A 22,537-nucleotide genomic window follows, 5' to 3' on the forward strand; every position below is an offset into this window, starting at 1 on the left:
TTGTAAAAACCTAGGGAACTGGAAGGGTGGTGATGCCCTCAACAGTAACAGAAAATTTCAGCAGAAAGATGGGTTTGAGAGGATAGGGAAAGATAGTTTCACAGTTTCTGAGATCCAGACCCTAATCTATCCTATCCCTGTTCATGCTCTTCACTTACTTTGCCCAACTCAAAATGAAAACTGGGATTTTACTCATCGGTCAATGTCCAAAAGCACAGAACAACTGCCACAGACCATTGTAACCTTTGGAGGTAGATATTATAATTTTCTCAATGACATCTGAGTAGCTGCTTTGGATAGTGACTAATTTAGGTTATAAATGCCCTGAGGGAAACATTGGACTGAGAAGGGCTTTGTGGTGTTGGGGTTGGGGTGGGGAAGATTGGGAGCTGACAGGACAGAAGATAGACGTGACTGTGTTGGAGACAATCCCAGAACTGGGATCTCAGTGAGGGTGGCCTCAGGCCACAGCTCCTATTCGGGAGACCACTGGTTTTAGAATGACCAGCAAAACTTTTCTCCTCCTCCTTTGTGAATTCAGGACAGGAGAGGTGAAGAATGGGGTTGTCACTCCTCCACTCACTCCAGGTGGGTCCCCTCTTTTCTTCACCTCTCCATGTCTGACCGTTGTCCTGGAGTTAAAGGAAGAAACATGTTCAATGTTACAGAAGACATAATATCTCATCATCATTTGTCAGCCATTTTTCATAGCATACTTTGGAAAATGTTCAGTGCTACTGTAGCAATTTGTGGATGATGAAAGAGACTAGTTTGTAAAGACTTTGAGTGATTTCTTCAAAAAAAAAATCACAGAATGAATTAGTGGCAAGACCTGGAAAAGAAAGCAAGGAATCTAATTTTGTGTCCTGTAACAACTAAAAGAAAAATTAGAATGAAATTTAACTGTTACCTCAAGGAACTTAAGTTACTTTGTTATTATCATAATTGAGTGGGTTTTTAAATTCCCCCTGGAAAAACCATCCCTATTCCTGATGAATTTGGTGGCCCACTACACTTAATTGCTTTTTTTGAGATTTGCATTTCACTCACTATGTTTCTTCTTGGGTCACTGTTGTGATGAAAAGGTTGCTCAGAAAACTGGACAGAGTCTGTGCCCATCAACAGTGCTCTTTAAACAGGGCATTGAAGTCGAGCTGCAAAAACAAGCCAAAGCACTCCCTCCCTTCCTCCCTCCCTCTCAGGAACCGTGCGTGTTGTTTCCATCATAATTCTATCCTAAGAAACAAGAGAACTGGAGTGGGAATACAATGCCAGGCTTTTTGGTGTGGCGTGCAGAACGATGCCATGAAGGCCCCCAGACAGGCTGGTGATATAAATATTTGTCATAGTCGGTATTTAAAGAAAAAGAGGAAAAAAGCGTAACAAGTGTAACATCCACATCAAGGAATATCCAGCCGCCAATTAGGACTACAATTTGGCACGGCCGCCTCATGCATATGAAAAAGGATAAGCCATCAATGAACGTTAATGCATGCATGGGATGTGTGGGAACAGCTCTAACTTCCATACATCAAAGCGCTTGCTATACACCTCCATCTTTTTGATGCTCATTAGCTCACTCTCCTCTGGATGAAAAGAATTTTACAGAATCAATTGCTTATGTTGAGTTGTTTATGTATTTTGGACAATCCTGATTAGACCATTAGTCACTAAGCATATTGCAATGGACTGGAACCCAAGTTCACATACAGGCCATTAAAGAGAGGCTATGAAATGCCAGCAAAATGTGAAATGGAGAGTTATCTGCTGGCAATGTTATGGACCAAGAATTTAAACACAATAAAGGGGGAAGAGGAGACAGAAAAGTTCAAGGAAGGAATAACAATAATTCCAGCATATGATGTTATTGGCCTACGCTACCTGAGTACCTTGACCCCTCCAAATTGTGCTACTCTGCGCAAACTAGCCACTTTCCAAAGTGGCTGAAAGTGAATACTCTTTTCAATTTACTCATCTGCCACCCCTCCCCTCTAAACACACACAGACACACACACACACACACACACACACATCATTTCCCAAAGGATCTAGAACTTGAAGGTTCTAATCTTGACTTTGATGCTAACTTAAGTTCGGCAACATCAGGGGCTTCCTGAAAGGCTCAGTTCTACCTCTAATGAACTCTTGTCACACTTGTCAACTGAATACCATCACTTGTAAGACTCTCTGGAGGAAATCTTCCACATTCTTCCTTCTGTCCTCATCATTTATTCTCAAGGAAATAAACACCCCCAGCAAATTAACATCCCCATGTAGCTATAAGTGTAAGATTTGATAACTGAGTAAAAAGAACACTTGTGGTAGAGAAAACTGAAAAAAATTGCAATTGGAATTCAATTCTGAGACCAAGAGAATAAGTCATTTCCATATGCTCCCCAAAATGAACAAATGATAAAACTTAAGTCAAGTTTTTGCAAGAACCTTTGAGGTCTCAAATTATGGAAAATTTATAACCAGAAAATAGAAAATTGTGGAGATTCAGGACAGGATCCAATTATTATTGTTGAGTCATCTTCAATTCTTTGTGACCCCATGGACCATCTTGTGCCTCAAGGCCACATAGGGATTCAGTCAAAAGGCCACTTGAGCACATGGAGGACCACATGTGGCAACTTCCCCACCCACGACTTAAGAAGGAGCATCAAAAACCTGGCTTGAGATTACTCTACTATGACCATCTCCCCAGACAAAAGGAACCAAAGAATTGATGAAACTCAGGTGGCATTCTTGTGAGCCATACCCAGAGAGAAAATGTGCTTTGCTTTACAAAATGTGTGCATTCCTGCAAAGGCATATATGAACTGAAGTTTTTATTTTCAATGTAGCAAAGGAATTTACTATTTGACAAAATTAAGGGTATGATTATTTATTCCCCCTAAGGAAATTAATCAGTTTCTCACTTACTAATAACACATCTAGATTTTTAAATATTGGGTTTGCTTAAAGTGAAGCATACCTGCAGCTCTCCACCAGTACTTATATAGGGTGTAAACCAATGTGCCCAATCAGAGCACACTGGCAGCCTCCAATACAGCAGCTCCCTAAATTAACCAGTGCAAGCATCTCCATTGACTGCCTTCCAGAATTAATTGTAGCTGCCAGGTTGTCTGGCAGCTTCTCAGACTGAATGCCCTAAAGGTTATTACAACTTTCCAGAGCTCTCAAGTACCCTAGAGAGCCTGTAGAAACAGCAGTACCTCCCTGACTATTCATAAGATGGAATTTTGTGGTGAGTCATGAAGGAATTCCCACCCCTTATTTTAAAAAGTGGAGATCTGAGTCCTTCGTCATTTTCCATATTTTCAAAAATCCTCTTTTTAAGGTTCCTTGATATAAACTATATTGATACCATTGTGGCAGACTCATTTAAAATCAATAAGCTATCTAAGCAGCTCCCGCCTCCTCTCCACAGAGTGCTATGGAAACTTCTCAGGCTTATGATCAGAGTAAACTAACCATTCACACCTTCAGTCTTTAAAAATAAAATAAATAAAAATTTTAAGTGGTTCCTTTCTACTTGTGTCCCTGACTTCCGTACTATCACAAAGGAATTAGAATGGTTTAGACCAAGGGTGGATACTCTGTGGTATGCAGGTCAGAGGGTGATCTATGAGTTTATTCTGCCTGGCACACAAGCCAGAAGGCTGCTGCCACCAATCTGGATACTGCTGCACAGGCCCTGACACTCTCCTGATTCATACTCACTGTACCCCACACCAAGCAGTTGAGGCACAGTGCCAAGGAGCTGTCCGCACTCCAGCAATGACATGGGACATGCCACACTCCTTCCACCAGTGCCCCTCCTTTGGCCTGGCATGGCAATAGGAAAAGTCACTTTGAGCCATCATCAGTCCACAATCCCTGACTTATACCAAAGCACCAACAAATGAGGACTAGGGATCTTCCGAGAGGGTCACCCACAAACACAAGAGTTCCCTATATCACAGAAAGAATAATCTGTTTAGGTAGGTGTGCGATGACTCAGACTTTAAAAATACTCTATTACTAGCAATTTATCCAATTTAGTATCCATGATACAGGAAAAGCCCTCCTTCCCTCAATACTCCAGCTCAGAAATCTAGATCTTTTATTAAGTGACTAATGACCTAAAGGGGCAGCAAGGTGGTGCAGTACATAGGACACTGGCCTTGGAACCAGGAAGACTCATCTCTTTAAGTTTAAATCCAGCCTCAGACACTTAGTAGCTGTGTGACTCTGGGCAAGTCATGTAACCCTGTTTGCCTCAGTGCCTCATCTGTAAGATAAGCTGGAGAAGGAAATGGAAAACCACTCCAGTATCTTTGCCAAGAAAATCCCAAATGGGGTCACGAAGAGCCAGACACAACTGAAATGACTGAACAAAGGATCTAAAACATGATTTTCAAAGGATTGGCTGCCAAGAGCCAAATATGGACTCCTAAGTAACCAGGAAAACACCACTGATTCTTTGAATTCAAAAACTTTGCTGGGAAAGGAAGGATTCAGTGCAATTTTACTTTTCTGCCTTCTCTGCTTCATAAGACTTTTTTCCCCCAATGGAGAACAGTACAAAGCTCTGCTCCCTTCTCCTCCTCATTCCTTTGGCCAAGATCCCAGGCTGCTCTGAAAAGTAGCAGAGTCTACTCATTCTCAACTAGATTTAGTTTTCTACCTACCAAAGATGTGAGTTCATTCAAACAGACCTCTCTCATACTGTAAAACCTCACCGAATCACAGATTGTTAAGTAATCTAATCCAGAGGCTTCAATCTGATAGAGGAGGAAACCAAAGCCTAGGAAGATAAACTTGCTTGTCCAAGGTCATACAGGTACTAAGTAGAACCTATCAATCATCACCAAGTAGTTATTAAATAATTACTATATCCCAGACACTGGAGAATAAGCAAGATTTAAACGTAAATCTTTATACTCCAAATCCAATACTTTCTCCAGTACAACAATGCCTCTTTTGATGGAGAGTTTTCAGTAATTCAGACAAACTATTCTTGAGTGGAAACTTCATGTAATTTCCTTCTCTGAAAGCCGTCATGGTCTTACTAGGAACTTAGAACTCTCTAGCTTTATAGTTTTTAGAGTTAGGAGCTGAGATCAAAGGATTGCCTTAACCCATTTCTCGGTTCAACAACTAATTTTTATATATTAAAGGACTTCACTGCTTTACATGGTTGTGTGGGGTTGATTCTGAGTGCCTAACAAGATAGTTTTACGCTGGATTTTTTTTTTTACTAGAAACTATTTATCTCTTAGTCTATACTAAATGCAAATTAAACAGTTTTGGGGCAGCCTAATATGTACAAGGCACTGTACTAGGTGCTGGAGAAAACAAATAAGAAAAATACAGTCCCTGACTTCACAGAACTTACATTCTACAGGGGGAAGGGAGAATACAAAGACAAATAAATACAAGTCAAAATTGAGGGGACAAAAGGGAGAATTCAGACAAATGATCTAGGAAAATGTGAAGCATGAGCAATCACTTTTAGCTAAGGACATCCTGGAAGGTGTCAGAAAGGCAACTTCTAAACTGGGCTTTGAAGAAAAAAAAAGGTGTCAAAGTATGAGATAGTGACAGAATATTATGGGGGAGCCAGGCAAAGTAGTGGATAGAGTGCTGGTCACAGAGGCAGGAAGACCTGAGCTCAAACTTAGTTCTACACAAATTGTCTTTTTCTGGGAAAATCACTTCACTTTTGTTTGCCTCAGTTTTCTCATCTGTAAAATGGAGATAATAATAACACCCATCTCTGGGGGTTGTTGTGAGGATCAAATGAGAAAATATTTATGAAGCACTCAGCACTGTGACTGGCATAGATAGTAGGGGTTATATAAATGCTAGGTTTTATTATTATTTTCTAGAAGTAGGAGGACAATCTGACCAAATGCATGGAGGCGAGAGAGGGCAGGACTGTGTGACTGAAAAGTGAGACTGAAAGAAGATTTAAGAAGGTCTTAAATACCAAGCTAAGTAGTTTGTATTTCAGCCCATAGGTAATAATTATAACAACAATCCTGCACACAATTAACCTATAGTGGTTATTATTATTAACTATAGGATAAAATACAAATGGTTATTGTTATTATCATTCTGAACATTTATGTATCATATTAGGTTTGCAAAGGGTTTTACATTTATTATCTCATGTAATCTTCACAACTACCTTACGATAAAAGTGCAATTATTGTGCCAATTTTAGAAGTGAATAGTATTATGTCCTTCCACATGACCCTCTATCTCCCAAATCTGTGCCTTTGGACTGGCTATTTCCTGTATATGAAATGCCTCCGCCCCCCCCCCCCCCCAAATCCTTGGCTTCCTTTAACACTCAGCTCTTGTACCACCTTCTACACAAGACGTTTCCTGGTTTCTCCTGACTCATCCACCCATCCCCAGTGGCTAATGTCTTCCTGACAAAATCTCGTGAATCTGTTTTAGATGTTCTTTGAATATAACAATGCATGTGTATGTTCACTTCCCTGTTAGAATATAAGCTCCTTGAGGGGATGAAAGGAGGGGGGAGGGCTATCATTTAATAAATGTTTGCTAATGGCTTGATTGAAAGAAGGTAGTATCAGAGATATTGTAGAGGTGAAATCAACAGAAACTGTCAACTCTCTGGAATGGGGAAGAGCAGTTGAGGAAGAAAGAAAAGGTTTCAAGGTTTCAAGCCTGGGTAACTAGGATGAGAAGGTACTGACGCCATCAATAGAATGAGGGGAAATATAATAATATAATGAGCCATCTTTTGGATATGTTGAGTTTGAGGCACAGACAACACATTCTGACTGAGATGTCTCCATCAGGCAATTACAGATGTAGGATTAGAGCTGCAACAGTGAACTGAGGGTTGGGGACAGAGTAAAAGATAAAAGTTTGGGGGCCATTTGGTCCCAAAACTTATAAAACCTATTTTTTCCCAAAAATTCTATAATCCATATCTTTCACTAAATCAGACCAATATCTCTTCATTATTCGAAATCTGAGTGAGAAATAGAGTTGGGGGTTTTTCCCTTCTGGTATGACTAATTAGTTAAAGCATCTCAGGTAGTTCCCCCACCCACAGCCAATGATGCATCTTGCATATTTAAAAAGACATATGCAAAGATTACTGTGGCACCTACACTACCACCCCAGAAGATCCAAGACTTTACATAATATTCACCACTAATTAAGATCTGAGGAAGAAAAATCTACTTTGGGGAGGGTGGGTGATGATTAAAGATAATCATAATAATAGCTCATATTTCATGGTGCTTTAAGATTTACAAAGTACTTTTCTCACAATAATTCCATGAAATAAGTACTGTTAGATTCATTTTATAGACCAGAACCAGATTCAGACAGGGAGAATGATTTGACGTGGGACACACTGTTAACTGGTGTCTGGGACAGAACCTGATCTCTGGCCTTTTTTAATTCCAAGTCTATGTAGGGTCTGAAATGTTTCTTTTGGCATAAAATTAGACCTGGGTACTAGTTAACACATACAATGATTATAAGTCACAAAAAGAAGATGGGATTAGTTACCAAAATGTGAAAAAGAAAAGAAAAAACAGCCAATGAATGTTGGGTCTTGATTTACAGTCAAACACTGAACTAGTTTGAATAATTTCTTCACAGGAAAGAAGATCAGGGCATTCATTTTGGCAAAAATATCAGCCTAAAAAGTAGGGTCTTCATCAGTTTGTTCTAACATCATAACACAGGTGCTGGCACACTTAATGTCCCTTGATCTCTATGTTCTTCATGCAAATTAATCATGTCAAATACTTTTGAAGACAGAATATATCTGAGCTAATTTTAAATATTTGTAATTCCTTCAAGCTATTTTTTAATAAAAAAGCTTCCTGAATTATTTATATCAACAAAGGTATTTGAAGACCTCTTCATTCACGCATACATGCACAAATTTTGAAATTCCAATGACTCACTCAAAAATCATATGATGTTCCACAGAGAGCCTTTCTGAAATTGTGTCTTGAGGGCACAGTATTCCCTGATGAAATAGAGTTTTATACACACACACACACACACACACACACACACACTTCACCACCACTGCAAAGTTCATAACCTCACACTGTAATGCAAATGACGACAGAAGCTAAAAATTTATAAGTTCATGTCAGATAACAAAGTATTATTTTATCTCCCTTCAGAGAAATATGAAACTTTGTTGGCAAAAATACACACTTTCTGAACTAATGCCTCAAAGAAAACACAGAGGCCATCCCACCCCTGGGCAAACCCCTTCTGTATTCATGGCTACCTTAGTTCTGATTGCCTGAGTCATCACCAAAGTAGAAGACGGGAGAACTCAGGTCTTCTGCCTTTACATACTATACTGTCAAAATTTCTAGCTGGACAGAAAATCCTATGAGATGTCGTCTTGCCTGAAGGTAAAACTGGCTCCCTATAGAAGAGGGCCTACACCAGAGTGCAAATTATGATGTGCAATTGCTGATTATTCAGGGATATCTGTAAAGCTGAAGATTCTGTGTCCCCCAAATAGCTCAAAACCAATCTTGCAAATAAGGGGAGAAAAAACCAAAAGAAGTGTATTTCTATGGGAGAATCAGTTTCATCGATAATAAAACATTATTTACAATATAAAATTATATTTATGTGACAAATATAAATAATAAAAATAAATACAAAAATTTTAAAATACTGCAAAGTAAGATGAGGCTATCCCCCACCAATAACCAAGTACTCCTGTATTATGCTTCAACATATGCCTTTTCTAATCACTTTTGGAGGCAGGCATAATAACATCAATCACAGGCACTTACTTGGGCACTTCAAGATTAGTAATTTAATCTGCATAGGTTTAACCATGTACACAAACACAGAGGACAATCGTCCACACCTTAGAACAGGGGTTCTCAATGTAAAGCATGAGAACCTGGTCTGTTTGTTCTTAATATTTTGGTAACTGTATTTCAACATAATCAGTTCTCCTTTATAAACTCATATAGCTTATTTTGTGTATTTAAAAACATTCTTCTGAGGGAAGGTCTTCAGGTTTCTCCAAACTGCCTAAAGGGTCCAGGACACAAAATGTTAAGAATCTCTGCTTTCTTTTAGAGAGGGTCTTTTAGAGTGTCCAGGCCACATCAAATCAGGCCATCAAGCATATGCTAAGCTGATCCTTAGATGCCAAATATTCCTGGGGCCCTGTGCACTGGGGACATAGGATTCTAAAACCCAGGGTCACCTCACCAGTATACTAAAGCAGAATAGCATGAAATATTTATAAATAATTTATGCATGAAAAAATTAGTTTAGGTATAATCTCTCTACATATACTGCCACACTTAAAAGAAATGTGTGGATTACATTCTACAGTTTAATCAGAGGTTGTCAATCATTCAACCAATAAATATTGATTGAGTGCCCAATATTCTTCTCTCCAAGTTCCTTGGACTTTCTGTACAATCAGAAAATTATTATTTTAATATTTAACTTTATAATGCATTTTCAATAAATAATGTGTCTGTCCATAATGCACATAAAGCTGTAATTCCATCCTGTTTCTGTGATGACACTGTACCCCATGGATGAAATTACAATCTTAATGTGAGCAATCAGGAAGTCCTACACTCAGAGAATCCATGATGAGCTCAACTTCTAAAATAATAACCAGCAAGAACCTGGAATGTAATTACAACCAGGAAGGCAAACTGTTAGTTGGATTGTGCCTTCTGAAATTCTCAGCTGGAAATAAAACCAAAGCTCATCAAAAACAAATTCTACTGTATTTTAAAGGAACCCTGCCCCCAACCCAGACCCCACCCAACCAAAAGCAAAAACATGTTCTTTTCTCGAAAAGAAGGCTTGTCATTGCCCCCATGACCCCAGAAGAGAAGACTAGCCAGATGAGTTGTTGTTGTTCAGTTGTATCCAATTCGTCACAAACCTCATGTAGAGTTTTCTTGGCAAAGATACTGGAGTGGTTTTCCATGTCCTTCTCCAGCTCATTTTACAGATGAGGAAACTGAGGCAAACAGGGCTAAGTGACTTGCCCAGAGTCACACAGCTTGTGTCTGAGGCCAGATATGAAATAAGGAAGAAGAGTCTTTCTGATTCCAGGTCTGGCACTCTATCCACTGTATCACCTAACTACCCCTAGTCAGATGAAGAAGGTCTTCAGTAAGATGACTCCATCTTCTAACAACTACCCTATTCAGAAGTCCCAGAGGGCAGAATAATCAGTGAGGGGGAAAGATTACTCTCAAAAAAGAAGGCCACAAAATTAGAGAATGAAGACATTTTTAAATGCTTTGCTAATTAATCTGTCATGGGTAGAAACAGACCAAATCATGTGCCTCTTAACTGCAAAGGGGTGAGAGACATGAACTTGTTTTTTCTAACAGTTAAATCTAGGGTATCTAGAAAAATGCTTAGAAATAAAATGCCTTGGGGCAAATTGAATAAGTATGTTCAAGACCATTTTGATAAGTCCCTCAGTCAAAATGATGAGGGATGAAGGGCACTTCCCAGGAGAGTCCTGAACCGTCAGTTCCTGACTATCTTCTACCGTTATACTTTGTCTTCTGACTTCAGAAACTATTTGTTTCCCAAGAATGGACTTTCTATGCAAATTCTAGGGCTTCTGAGATTGTTCTTTTGGTTGCAGCCTCATAAAGGGAGATTTCCTCAAGAGCATGATCCTTGGATCACCCTATAGCTAAGGACTAAAGATATGCCATATGGGACCAGGAGATATGATCCTTGCCAACCCTCCATGCTATAGCTAGGAGTTGCTCAGATAGTGCAGGTCCTAGATGAATCCCTGAAGAGGTCAGGATTGTACAATCAAAGTCTCTGTCCTGTGGCATCAAAGACAATGGAGGAAAGTTGTTGATGCCTCCAATTTCATATTTATGGGCCATGTAGGTATCACTTAGAGATATCCTATGCTAAACAACTAGAGTGGAGCTGTTACCACAACAGCAGAGGTTGAGAAGTGAGTCCATTTACAGAATAGTCATTGGGTGTGATGGTGCCCAACTGTGCTGAGCATGGGACCATATGATCCGCCTAAGTTCACTTGGTGTAAGGAAGACCTGGGGTCAAATCCTTCCTCAGAGTCTTACTAACTATGTGACCCTTGGTAAGTCATTTAAATCCTCCTAGTTTCAGTTCCCTCCTCTGTAAAATGAGGATGATAATAGAACTTACTTTATAAGATTGCTGTGAAAATCCAATAAAATGACATGTGTAGTGCGCTTTGCCAACCAAAAAGCATTATATAAACATTAATCATCATCATCATCATCATCATCATCATCATCATCATCATCATCATCATCATCATCAGGTAAGAATACTCCACAGGAGCCCAACAAGTATTGACCATGGAGAGGGGAAAAGGGATTTTAGTGGGCTGTTTAAAGGCACCATCATGATAATAATAGTAAAAGCTAATACTTAGATGGTACCTATTACGGGCCAGACACTATAAAACTAAAAGCTTTACAGTTATTATTTCACTGGATACTCACAACAACCCCAGATGGTAGGTCTTCCTTTTATAAATTTATTCATGATTTATTTATAAATGAGGAAACTGTAGCAAATGGACTTGCCAAGGGTCATACAGCTACTCTCTGAGGTTGCATTTGAATTCAGGTCTTTTTGACTTTTAAGGCTGGTACTCTATTTATCATTCCTCTTAGCAGCTTCATGTGTCTGTATTTGTTCATGGGATCCTAAGAATCTTTCGTGTCTTATAAATTTTCTATGTTGAGAGAATAAAGGCTGCCCCATACCCGATATCCACATTGCACACTGACTGCCTGTGCAGGAGCTGGGAATCCTGTTTTGCATATTTGGAGAAACTTAGACCTGAGTTTTACCTAAGTTTGTTTTGAGAGATTTTCCTGGACAGATCCCAGTGGAGGTGTGAACCAAAGACAGCAACTTACCCTTTGAGGCCTAGAATTGAACCCAGTCTGACTAAGCCTAGAATGCATGGGAGGTCACACAAAAATCATGGCCTATTGCCCATGACACCATTCAACAGTGCAGAATTTGCAAAAAAGCAACATGAGCAGTTAAGGCAAAAAAAGAATACCAATCTACCTATTTCCATCAGCATCTTTGTTCTTAGAGCAAAGACAGAACTACCGTTAACTCTTGTCCTAAATCAGCGTATCGATATTGAGTCATTATGTTATAAATGATTCTGTACTTGTCAGTAGCACCAAAGCTCTGTCCATTCCAAGGGACACTGCAATTGCCATAGCAACTAATGTACTTCAGAACCACAAAACTCCAAGGGAGACTAAAAAAAGGATGAGAGAGAAAAAAGAAAGAAAGGAAAAACCAGTCATACTGAATAAGCAGCAGAAACAAAATATGTGATTGTCCTGATTACCAATCATCCATTCCCTATCCCCAATTCTGAGTCTCTGACCCATGAGCTCCTCAATGAGAGGAGCTGCCTGACAGGTCTCCTAAAGGATTTGAATTAACAAAAGTATAGGTTTTATTCCTTCTCTATAAACATGAGGCTTTATATATACAAAGTAGTCAAGGAATAGTCAATAAGATAAAATATATATAAAAAACGCCAACAGACATAGTACACACCATAGCAAAGAGCTCAATGTGTTGGCATGTTAACATTTTTTTTTTTTTTAGAAAACCACAAGCAGGGTATGTTAGTTCAACGGATGATAGGAGGAAGTCAGAAGATTGAGAACCAAAAGGCATCTCAGAGATCATCTAGCTTTGAATGACGGCTCTGATACTTACTACCTCTGTCAACCTTGGGAAAGTCATTAATTCATGTCTCTGGATCTGCTTCCTCATCTGCCATGTAAAACTAGATGATATGTAAGAAGCCATGTGTTATAATGAAAAGAACCTGGGATTTGGAATCAGAAAGCCATATTCAAACTTTTGCTTTAACATTTATTGTCTTTGTGACCTTAGTTAAGTCACTTATCCTCCTTGGGTCCTAGCTAAACTAGACTGAGAAGATCCTTCTTCTCCTCCCAAATTCCATAATAAATGTTCAGCTCTCCCTACCAACATAGCTTTCAGCAGTAGGAAGAACATGAATTTGCATCTCAACTCTGGTATTTGCTCTCTGTGAGACACTGGATAAGTCATTTCACCACCAATTCTAAATCCTATGGTGCCAAGCCCAGTTACCAGTCAGTGCCAGAGCAAACAGCTGCCAACACTGAATGAGATGAGATGAGCAAAGCTCAGGGGCTGTCTAAAACCTTGGACCTTGGTCTTGTCTGCAGAGCTGCCACTAAATTCAGAATGGGTCACTTAGCACCTGCTTAACGTTGTGGGCTGAATATTTTGTGAGTAATAAACATCTAATGTGACAAGCTGGAATACTCTGTCACAGGATATAGCCTGACTCAACAGAACACCACAAACCAAAAATGTAAGAGTAGTGGGGAAAATAGGGAGTTCTTTCTATGCCCACTTCCCACAAAATATTCTGGACCACATCCAAACTACTTGCACATTTTAATGAGTGGGACTCCCTAAAAAAAGCAATACTGTTCTAAAACTACCAATAAACTCTTTCAATGAAATGGGATTAAAAGCTGGAGATTCCCACTAATAACATCCTTGAGAACCACGAAAAACCAGTTAGAGGTCCATATTTCTTTTCTAGGCTTCTCACTGCAGAGGAAGCTAGGAAGAGCTAGAGAGATCCTTAATGATAAAACTATGTTCCAACCTTCCATACAGGTGGTAAACTTTCTTCTTGGCCCCAGTTTAAAGGTAAAACATGATAATTGCTACTTACCCTAAAGGATGGATTCTGAGCTGCCAAGGACTGATGGAGAATGCACTAGGAATCAGAAAGGGTGAGTATTGTTTTGATTTTTTCAATTTCTGAGGTTATTCTCCCACCACAGATGAAAAAGTGCATAAAAGAGTAGCACAGGCAGATAATTTAAAAAAGACTAGATTGGTTCTGAAGCTAGCCCCCTATTTGGGAGCTAGCAGATGAAAAGATAAAAGCATGCCTACAGCTTCAATGCAGGAGATTGCTGAAGTCTCTCCCCAATCAAAAGTTCTAAAATGCTCAATTCCCCCTAGCACAATGACTTTCCATAGCTCATATTGCCAAGGGGCAGTGATATAATGGAAAGAATATAGGATCCAGTGTCAGAGGATGTAAAGAGGAATCTCAGCCCTCTTCCACATAATACTTGTGTCACCTTGGACAAGTCATTTCAACCTATTTGGGTAGGCTTCAATTGTTTATCTGCAAAATGAGGAATAGAAAATCTCTCACAGCCCTTCTAGCTCTAAATCTTATGATTCCTAGACAAGACTGAGAAGAATCCAATTCTGATTATTTATACTACAAAAGAAGGATTCCCTGGAGAATTCCCTTAATGACATGCATGGCCTCTCCTTCTTTGCAATTCGGTTTTTCTATAGGTATCATTCATTCCTTATTGGAGCCAATCATTAAGTGGAAATAAAACTATTGAAATTTGCTCAATATACTAAAAATTCGTGGTAAATCTATACATATGTACATACTTTAATGCTTCAAGGATCCATAGTTTCATCAGTATAAAAAGAGGGACTCCCTCCATCAGTACATTTACAATTTAGTCTTAGAGTCACTGAAACCCCAAGATACATCACCTTGGTATGCCTGTTAGAACATAGCTGGAATGGCTGTTCTTTCCTATATATAATAGCTATATTGTGACTATGTTTGAGCAAGTGATATCATTTATGAACCTTCATTTCATGCAAAAAGCATATGTGGTACCTACCTCACTAGGCAGTTGTTTAGATCATTCCTTTGCCCACTCCTTTGCTATTAAATTTTAAAACTGCACTGAGACTTCTGGGACACTCTATATGGATGGATATCAATGCATACAGAATTGCAGAGGAACATTTGACTTCAGACATTCTATATTCCATTTGAAGTGACCTAAAGCAGGGCTTTATGGTGACTAGAGTGTTGGAAGATCCAGGTTCAGATCATGACTCAGATATTTACTTCACGACCACAGGCCAGTAATTAAATATCCCAGCTATATTCTGACTGTAGAGCTTTAAGCTTTACAGAGTGATTTATAAATATTATCTCATTTTAACCTCACAAATACCATAGGAAGTAGAGACCATTATTATCATCCCCATTTTACTGATGAAGAAACAGAGGCAGATGAGGTTAAATGACGCTCCCAGAGTCACATAGCTACTGTCTGAGGCAGGATTTGAACTAGAGTCTCCCTAACTCCAGGCCCACCACTCCACTGAGACACCTAGCAAAACAAGGGTAGATGTGGAGCCAAATTCTACTTTTGAAACATACTAGTTGAATGACTAGCTAGTCTCTTAACCTCTTGAGTACTCACGCAACTCTCCAAAACTCTGAGTTATCCTGTTTGTGATTGGCATTGGTAAGCACTATGATTTTCATTGTTAAAGGGACACTTTTCATCAGAACCTCCCTACATTACTGAAATCACAGGTTGGGGGAAAAATAGTAATGTACAGCAACAAGGGAGTAAGCCACAGCTAACAGGGGAATACTGTGTGAAAAGGGAGTGCTGGGAATTTTGTCCATTCAGAAGGTGTCTGGAAAATCATTACTTTTCCAATTAGCCCTACACCAGTTATACCGCTGACCTATATGCAGCGACAGAAATTAGTCATTTTGTCTGTGGGTCCCTTTTTTGATTCTAGCCTGTAATTTAACAGCTGAAAGGTAGTCACAATAAAATTTTAGGCCTGATGATGCAACAGATAATTTATGTGAATAAATTCAGAGAGAGAGAGAGAGAGAAAGCTAACAGTATGAAATCTTAAAAAATAGAGCTTAGGAGATAATGATGTTAAAAAGCTCTTTTTTAGATTTTACAAACATATAATGAGTATATTCAATTGATGTAGACACAATAAATAAAAAGGAACACATTAGGATTTAAAATAGGTATTTTTTTTTCAAAACAGTTCCTTTTCTCACATTAATTCTATGAGCCAAATAGCAATGTGACAATTTAAAGAGGCAGCCACATATAAAGTAATAAGTAACTGATAAGAAAAATGCTAACCTCTCAATATACAATTAAACTCTTTCCTGTTACAGGTTCAAAACCAAGCACAGACATGAAATGCCTTGAACTCTACATGAATAAGGCAAATGTTTTGTCATTCTCTCAATTGAAACTAACCACGTTCTTTCTGCATACCTATAGTACCCAGATAATTTCATAGTGATTACCCTGAAGCACTCTAAATCACAAAATATCTTTTGATATTTTCATCAGGGAAAAATCAAATTATACTGAGTCTAGTTTTAACCATAAGCATGCCTTATTATCTTTTAATTCTCTGAAAATTGGTTATATGAGTAGAACATGCTACCATATGGTCCACACTAGAATCCTTCTGTCTCCCTAGTACCTTTCACATGCAATACTTTATACCTTTCTTATGCATACTTGCATTATTTTGTGTTTGTTATTTGTATAAGTTGCATGAGGACAGGGGTAATAAGTCTTAATGTATATTTTTTATATCTTACCCACAGTAGTCAGTACAAACTAGGTAATTAATAAATGATTGTTTAATTAATTGATTTAACTAAAGAGAGAACTTACTGTGGTTGGAAGAATCCTAAGGGAGTGCTGCAGTGTCCCAGTCTCTCACAACCACTGTTTCTCCAGATACTTCAATGAAGTATTCTTCATCAAGGAAAGAAACTATTTCAGCATTCCCCTGAAGGGACCTAAGGGATGGAATCATTGAGACAAGTATTTCCCATCACCTTATTCACAAATCAGCTGACCTTGATGGACTTCAGGCGGTTCACTAGGAAACTGCCCCAACTGACTGCTGCTGATTCTCTGTTTTGTTGAGTATCACCTACAGCTGTTTTTCTATCTCATCACCTCCCCTCCTCAAGTAGTCCTGAATAGCTCACACAGTATTAGTAATAACAATAAAATAGCAGCTGAACAATTATTTAGACACCAGTGCTAGTTACTGAAGATACACACACAAAAATGAAACTATCTCTGTCCTCAAGGAGCTTATAATCAACTGAATGGAAACATGTACACAGGTAAATAAATACGATAGATAAAATAGGTAAAAACAATAAAGTAATTATGAAAAAGGGCATTTTAAAAATTGAACACATCACTAAATTTGCTTGTTATAAGATTGTAATGCTTACAAAGTACTTTGTGTACTCTATCTTCTTTCATCAGCAGATTCAATAAAACCTCCCATCTGTACACTCTGTGTGTGTGTGTGTGTGTGTGTGTGTGTGTGTGTGTGACTAAAAGTCAAACGTTTCATTCTAGCTAACGTCTCACAACTCTGTCAAGATAACGGTTACAGGTCAACTTTGGCCAATGTTTGTTATCTATTACCAGACCTATGCCTGTAGGTCTCTTCTAGCCTATGAGGTCTCCAATCCCTACAGCTATCTTCAGGGAACATACCATACTGGGATTATAGAAGCACAGAAATATTAGTACATTTGTATTTGGCATTGAATCAAAATATGAAGTTGTATATCAATTTTGCTTTTCTATACTTTACTTTCTCTCCCTTCACCCTTCAGTCTTTTCCTTCTGGGACTCTATTCCAGCAGTCATTTCCTATCTTTACTCTCTCCCTCTCCACTACCTCCTTCCTATCTTCCAATAAAACATTCAGGTTTTCTGAATCCTAAAAAAGCCTTCCCACAGCCCTTCTCAACCTATCATCCCAGTTCTCTCTTTTCCTTCACTACAAACCCTTTGCAAATAGCTCTCTATACCCCAAGCTTCTACTACTTCCCTACACACTATGTCCTCAACCTCTTATGATAGCACTTCAACTCCTGACACTACAGTAGACATCAATTACCTACTTGCTAAATCCAATGCCATTTTCTCAATCATAATATTCTGTGACATCTTTCCAGCTTTGGACACTGTAAACCACTCCCTTCTGCTGATTACTCTCTCTTCTGATGGCTTCAGAGATACCACAATATCTCAATTCTCTGCTGGTTCTTCATCCTCCTCCTCACCTCTTAATAAATATGTTCTTCAAGGGTCTATCCTTTGCTTCTCTTCTCTCTCCACATTCTCTCCCTTGGCAATCTCATAAATACATAAATCTAAAAATCTCTCTAGTCCGGATCTTTATTTTGACTCCAGGTCTGTATCTCCAAGAGCCAACCGTCTCCAACATCTCCAGTTGGATGTCCCACCAAAATCTCAAACTCAAAAGATCCCAAGTGAGTTTATTATACTTTCATTTAATCATGGCCTTTCTTCTGACTTATTCTCTTTCTTTTTTAATTCATCAATCATTCAGTCTCTCATGTTTGCTATCTTGAACAAACATAGGAGACATCCTTTGTTTACCTGTTAACTTGGCATTTAAAGCCCTTCACAATCTGGCTCCAGAATACTCTTCTAGGCTCGTTGCATACTATTCTCATTCTTGAACTCTTCATTCTGTCTACTCCCTATACTCACTATCCGTTCCACTTCCATACCTGTGGACAAGCCACTCCTCAGGCCTTTCTAGGCATGTGAACTCACCCTGTTGTTACCTCCTGGAATCCCTAGATTCCTTCGAAGTTCTCACATTCAACCTACCAAAGAAAGCCTTTTCTAATGCCCTTAGTTGTTAAGGCTCTGATCCTCCTTAAAATCCCATGTCTATATTTATCTGAGTACATGTTTTGTCTCCAGGCAAATTGTAACATTGAGGGTAATGGCTAGTTTTTGTTTCACCTTTGTCTTTCCAATACGCAGCACAGGTGTCTTGAAAATAAAAGACAGCTAACAAACACTTGTAGTGGACTGGATTTTGACTTGTTGTTCAGTCATGTACAACTCTGCATGACCCTATTTAGAGTTCTCTTGGCAAAGAAACTGGAGCCATTTGCCATTTCCTTCTCCAGCTCATTTTACAAATGAGGAAACTGAGGCAAGCAAGGTTAAGGGACTTGCCTAGGGTTACATAGGTAACAAGTGTCCGAGTCCAGATTTGAATTCAGGAAGATGAGTCTTCCTAACTCCAGGTCCAGCAATCTAGTCACTGCAGCACCTAACTGCACTTTTGACTTTTTCTTTTCTCTTTTCATCTCCAATATATTACTCTCCCCTTTCCTCTCCTTTTCTCTTTCTCTCTCTTTGTATATGTGTGTGTGTGTATATATCCACATACACATACACATACAGAAATATATATACATATTCATGTATGTATACACATGCAAGTATATAACATACATATATACACACATACTTCTCATCACTAATGTATTCATACAGATACACAGACACATTTATGTACTTCATATATGTATGTGTGTATATCACATATATAACTTTGTATGCGTATATATATATGTATGTGCATATATATATGTCTGCATGTTGTCTGCTCTGTTAAATTGTGAGATCCCTGAGGACAGGGACTGTCTTTTGCTTCATTTTAAACCCCCATCACTTAGCAAAGTGCCTGGCATATATCAGGCCCTTAATAAATGTTTATTAGCCAACTGACTGATAAGCTACCACTATTCTATCTCTACATTTACTCCCAATTTTCTATTCCTAACCTAGTGTAGGCCTTCATTATTACCTGGTCAGATGACTATAATGGTCTCCTTACAGCTTTTTTTCCCACCTCAACCCTCTCTCCACTCTGATCCATCCTTCCTACTACTACTGAGATCTTTCTTATGTATGACATGATCATTTTACTCCTCTGTGCAAAATTTTTCTGGGACTTCCTATTATCCCCCAGGTAAAGTTCAAAATCTTCACCAGCTATTTAATTTCTTGCACAACCTAGTTCCTTTCTAATCTTGTCTTATATTACTTTCCTCTATGCAGTTTAGGCTTTATCTAAACTAGTTTATTCTTTCTCTCCCAAGCAGGTCATGGGCCACTCCATTCCTTTAATGAAATGACATTTTTTTCCCGTGCCCAGCATGTCTCTCTCCCCCTCCATCATCCATTCAGCTTTCAAAGCCCATCTTAAGCAATCCTTTCTGAGTCCAAATGCTGCCCCTCCTGAAAAAATTACCTTATATTTGTATATTTATCTTATTTCCAATTGTATGTTCATGTGTGGTTTTCCCCAATAGAAAGCAAAGTCCTTGAGAGCCAAGGATGGTTTCATTTTTGCTTTGTATTCTCAGTGCTTACCATACCTATCACAGGGCCTGGCAGGCAGCAGACAATGAGTATTTGTTGGTTGATTGATTGATTGAATTTCTACCAATTCTTTAAAGATCAACTCAAACGCCATCTTTTCCATTAGGCTTTCCTCATCTTTCTCCTACACCCCCTAAATCCATAATAATCATCTTCTTATTCTGATCTCACATAAAACCTTTTTAATGTGATTAATATGTAGGGACTATTTGTGTTGTTGTATTTTCCCTCTATTAGACTATAAGATCCATGTGGGCAGGGACCATGATTTATCTGAGCTTTGTATCCCACCTAGAACCAGACATGTTATTCTGGAAAAGAGCAGTCACTTTAATAAATGTTTGCTTAGTAAATGAATGTGTGTGTTTCTGAGCATGAGCTCCAAAGGGGCAGAGTACTGGCATTTCTTCCTCCTTATCTTTATAGCCAAGCACTTAGTGTACTACCATGTGGGTAGCAGGTACTCAGTAAATGTTTGTTTCTCCTCTGTAACTTACTGCTAATGTTGATATGCTGATTCAATAAAAAAGTATGTTGGCTTTCAAGAAGGAACATGAGCCAGACTTTTCCTGGTTGATCAGGCTACATCAACTCAGTATTTCATGTGAATAGACTGTTGTTGAGTCATGTCTGACTCTTCATGACCCCATTTGAGGTTTTCTTGGCAGAGATCCTGGAGTGGTTCTTTCTCCAGCTTATTTTACAGATGAGGAAACTGAGATAAACAGGGTTAAATTACTTGCCCAGGGTCACACAGCTAGTAAGTTGCAGAGGCCACATCTGAACTCAGGTCTTCCTGAGGCCCAGAACTCTATACACTATATTGACCAGTTGCCTCGTGATATTTATACTTAATATAATTAGTTTTAGATAATCTAATAAATAAGCAAAGAGGAAGTTCATGCTTCCAATTAACCATGTGGAATGATTAAAAGGTCATCTTTATTTCAAAGATTTTATCTGAATCAAATCAGAATCAACTCTGGATGGTTATTCAATTCCATAGAGTTCATCTATATACAACAATATACTGACTACCTATAAAGCACTGGCTTAAGGGCTAAGCAACATCACAGATAAATGTACCAAGGTCTCTGCCTTTAGAGAGTTCACAGGAAAGTAGGGAAGATAACACAGGCACAGAAATGAGTGTAACATACGGCAAAATATGCTCATGCTGTAAGAGATAAAAGGAGCAAGGAGGGTTCAAAGGAAGGGAGGATTACTTTCAGCTTTGGAGAGTGAGAAGAGAAATGAAGAAGAGGAGGTAAACAGGGTAAAGCTCACAGAGAAGATCTCAAGATTTCAGCCTTGAACAACAAATGAGAAAATCTGCAATAGGAGGAGCTGAGGGGGGGCACAAAAGGGAAGGAAGGCTCTCTCTAGGCATAGACAAGAGGGAATAAGGGGCAGAAAGAAAATGTTAGATGTGTCCCAGCTCTCCCTATATAATCTTCAAAGATCATTAATCTGACTAAATATTCCAAATGAAAGTTTTACAATACTGAATATTTATAGCTATTTAAGCAACCAGAAGCACCTGCCTATGATTTTATTAGTGGTAATATGTAATTTAACACAAACAATTGATGAAGTCATAAACAGAATGGAGACTAAAACTGCTGGGAATCAAAGTTTAAGAGGGGGTAATGAGATATAATAGGAAGAGTAAAAAGTGAGCATGATTCCCCCTAAGATGAAAAGGGCACATTTGACTTGTCAAAATTTTTATCCCTTATAAATAAGGGAAAAGAAAGGAGGGAAAATTATTTCCATTTTCTGAGATAGGATTTGGCTGCCATTGAGGTCCTTTGCTTGGTTCACCTATTTGATCATCTAAGTCATTTCAATTTTAACTCAACAAATATTCACTATGTCCTCTTTAAATGACTTTACATTCTCCACTGTAACTCTTCCTCATACAACTGACCAAGCTCAGGAGGAAGTCTTGGGGGGACATGGGTATATGTGGCTTTTGTAGTTAATCATTCAATAGTTTCAGTCTTATCAAACTCTTCATGAGTTTGGGGTTTTCTTTGGCAAATAATAGCTCACCATTTCCTTCTCCAGCTCATTTGCAGATGAGGAAACTGAGGTAAACAGGGCTAATTGACTTGCCCAGGTTCACACAGCCAATGAGTGTCTGAAGCCAGATTTGAACTGAAGAAAATGAATCTTCCTGACTCCAGGCCCAGCACTCACTCTATCCACCTAACTGCCTGGGTGTGCCTACAAGCTATTATTTTTACTATTTGACCTACCTCATGGGTAAGCCTGGTTTCTGGGAGCTTGTCTAGAAATCTAACTATCTCATGTTAAAACACTGTATC

General features: G+C 38.7%; 1 protein-coding gene across 12 annotated transcripts in view; it reads right to left on the reverse strand.

The window, feature by feature from the left end:
• ATXN1 (ataxin 1) overlaps positions 1-22,537 on the reverse strand; it is a 516,919-nt gene that overhangs the window by 424,069 nt on the left and 70,313 nt on the right. For 2 of the 12 annotated variants that reach the window (XM_072603913.1, XM_072603907.1), the window contains one exon: positions 16,635-16,762. The exons of the other annotated variants lie outside the window; for them this stretch is intronic. The gene's annotated coding sequence lies outside the window, so the exon portion shown is untranslated. The remainder of the gene's footprint in view (positions 1-16,634; positions 16,763-22,537) is intronic. 12 annotated transcript variants of the gene reach the window in all.

Source organism: Notamacropus eugenii, chromosome 4 (assembly GCF_028372415.1).
Source record: "Notamacropus eugenii isolate mMacEug1 chromosome 4, mMacEug1.pri_v2, whole genome shotgun sequence".
Classification (NCBI taxonomy): Eukaryota; Metazoa; Chordata; class Mammalia; order Diprotodontia; family Macropodidae; genus Notamacropus; species Notamacropus eugenii.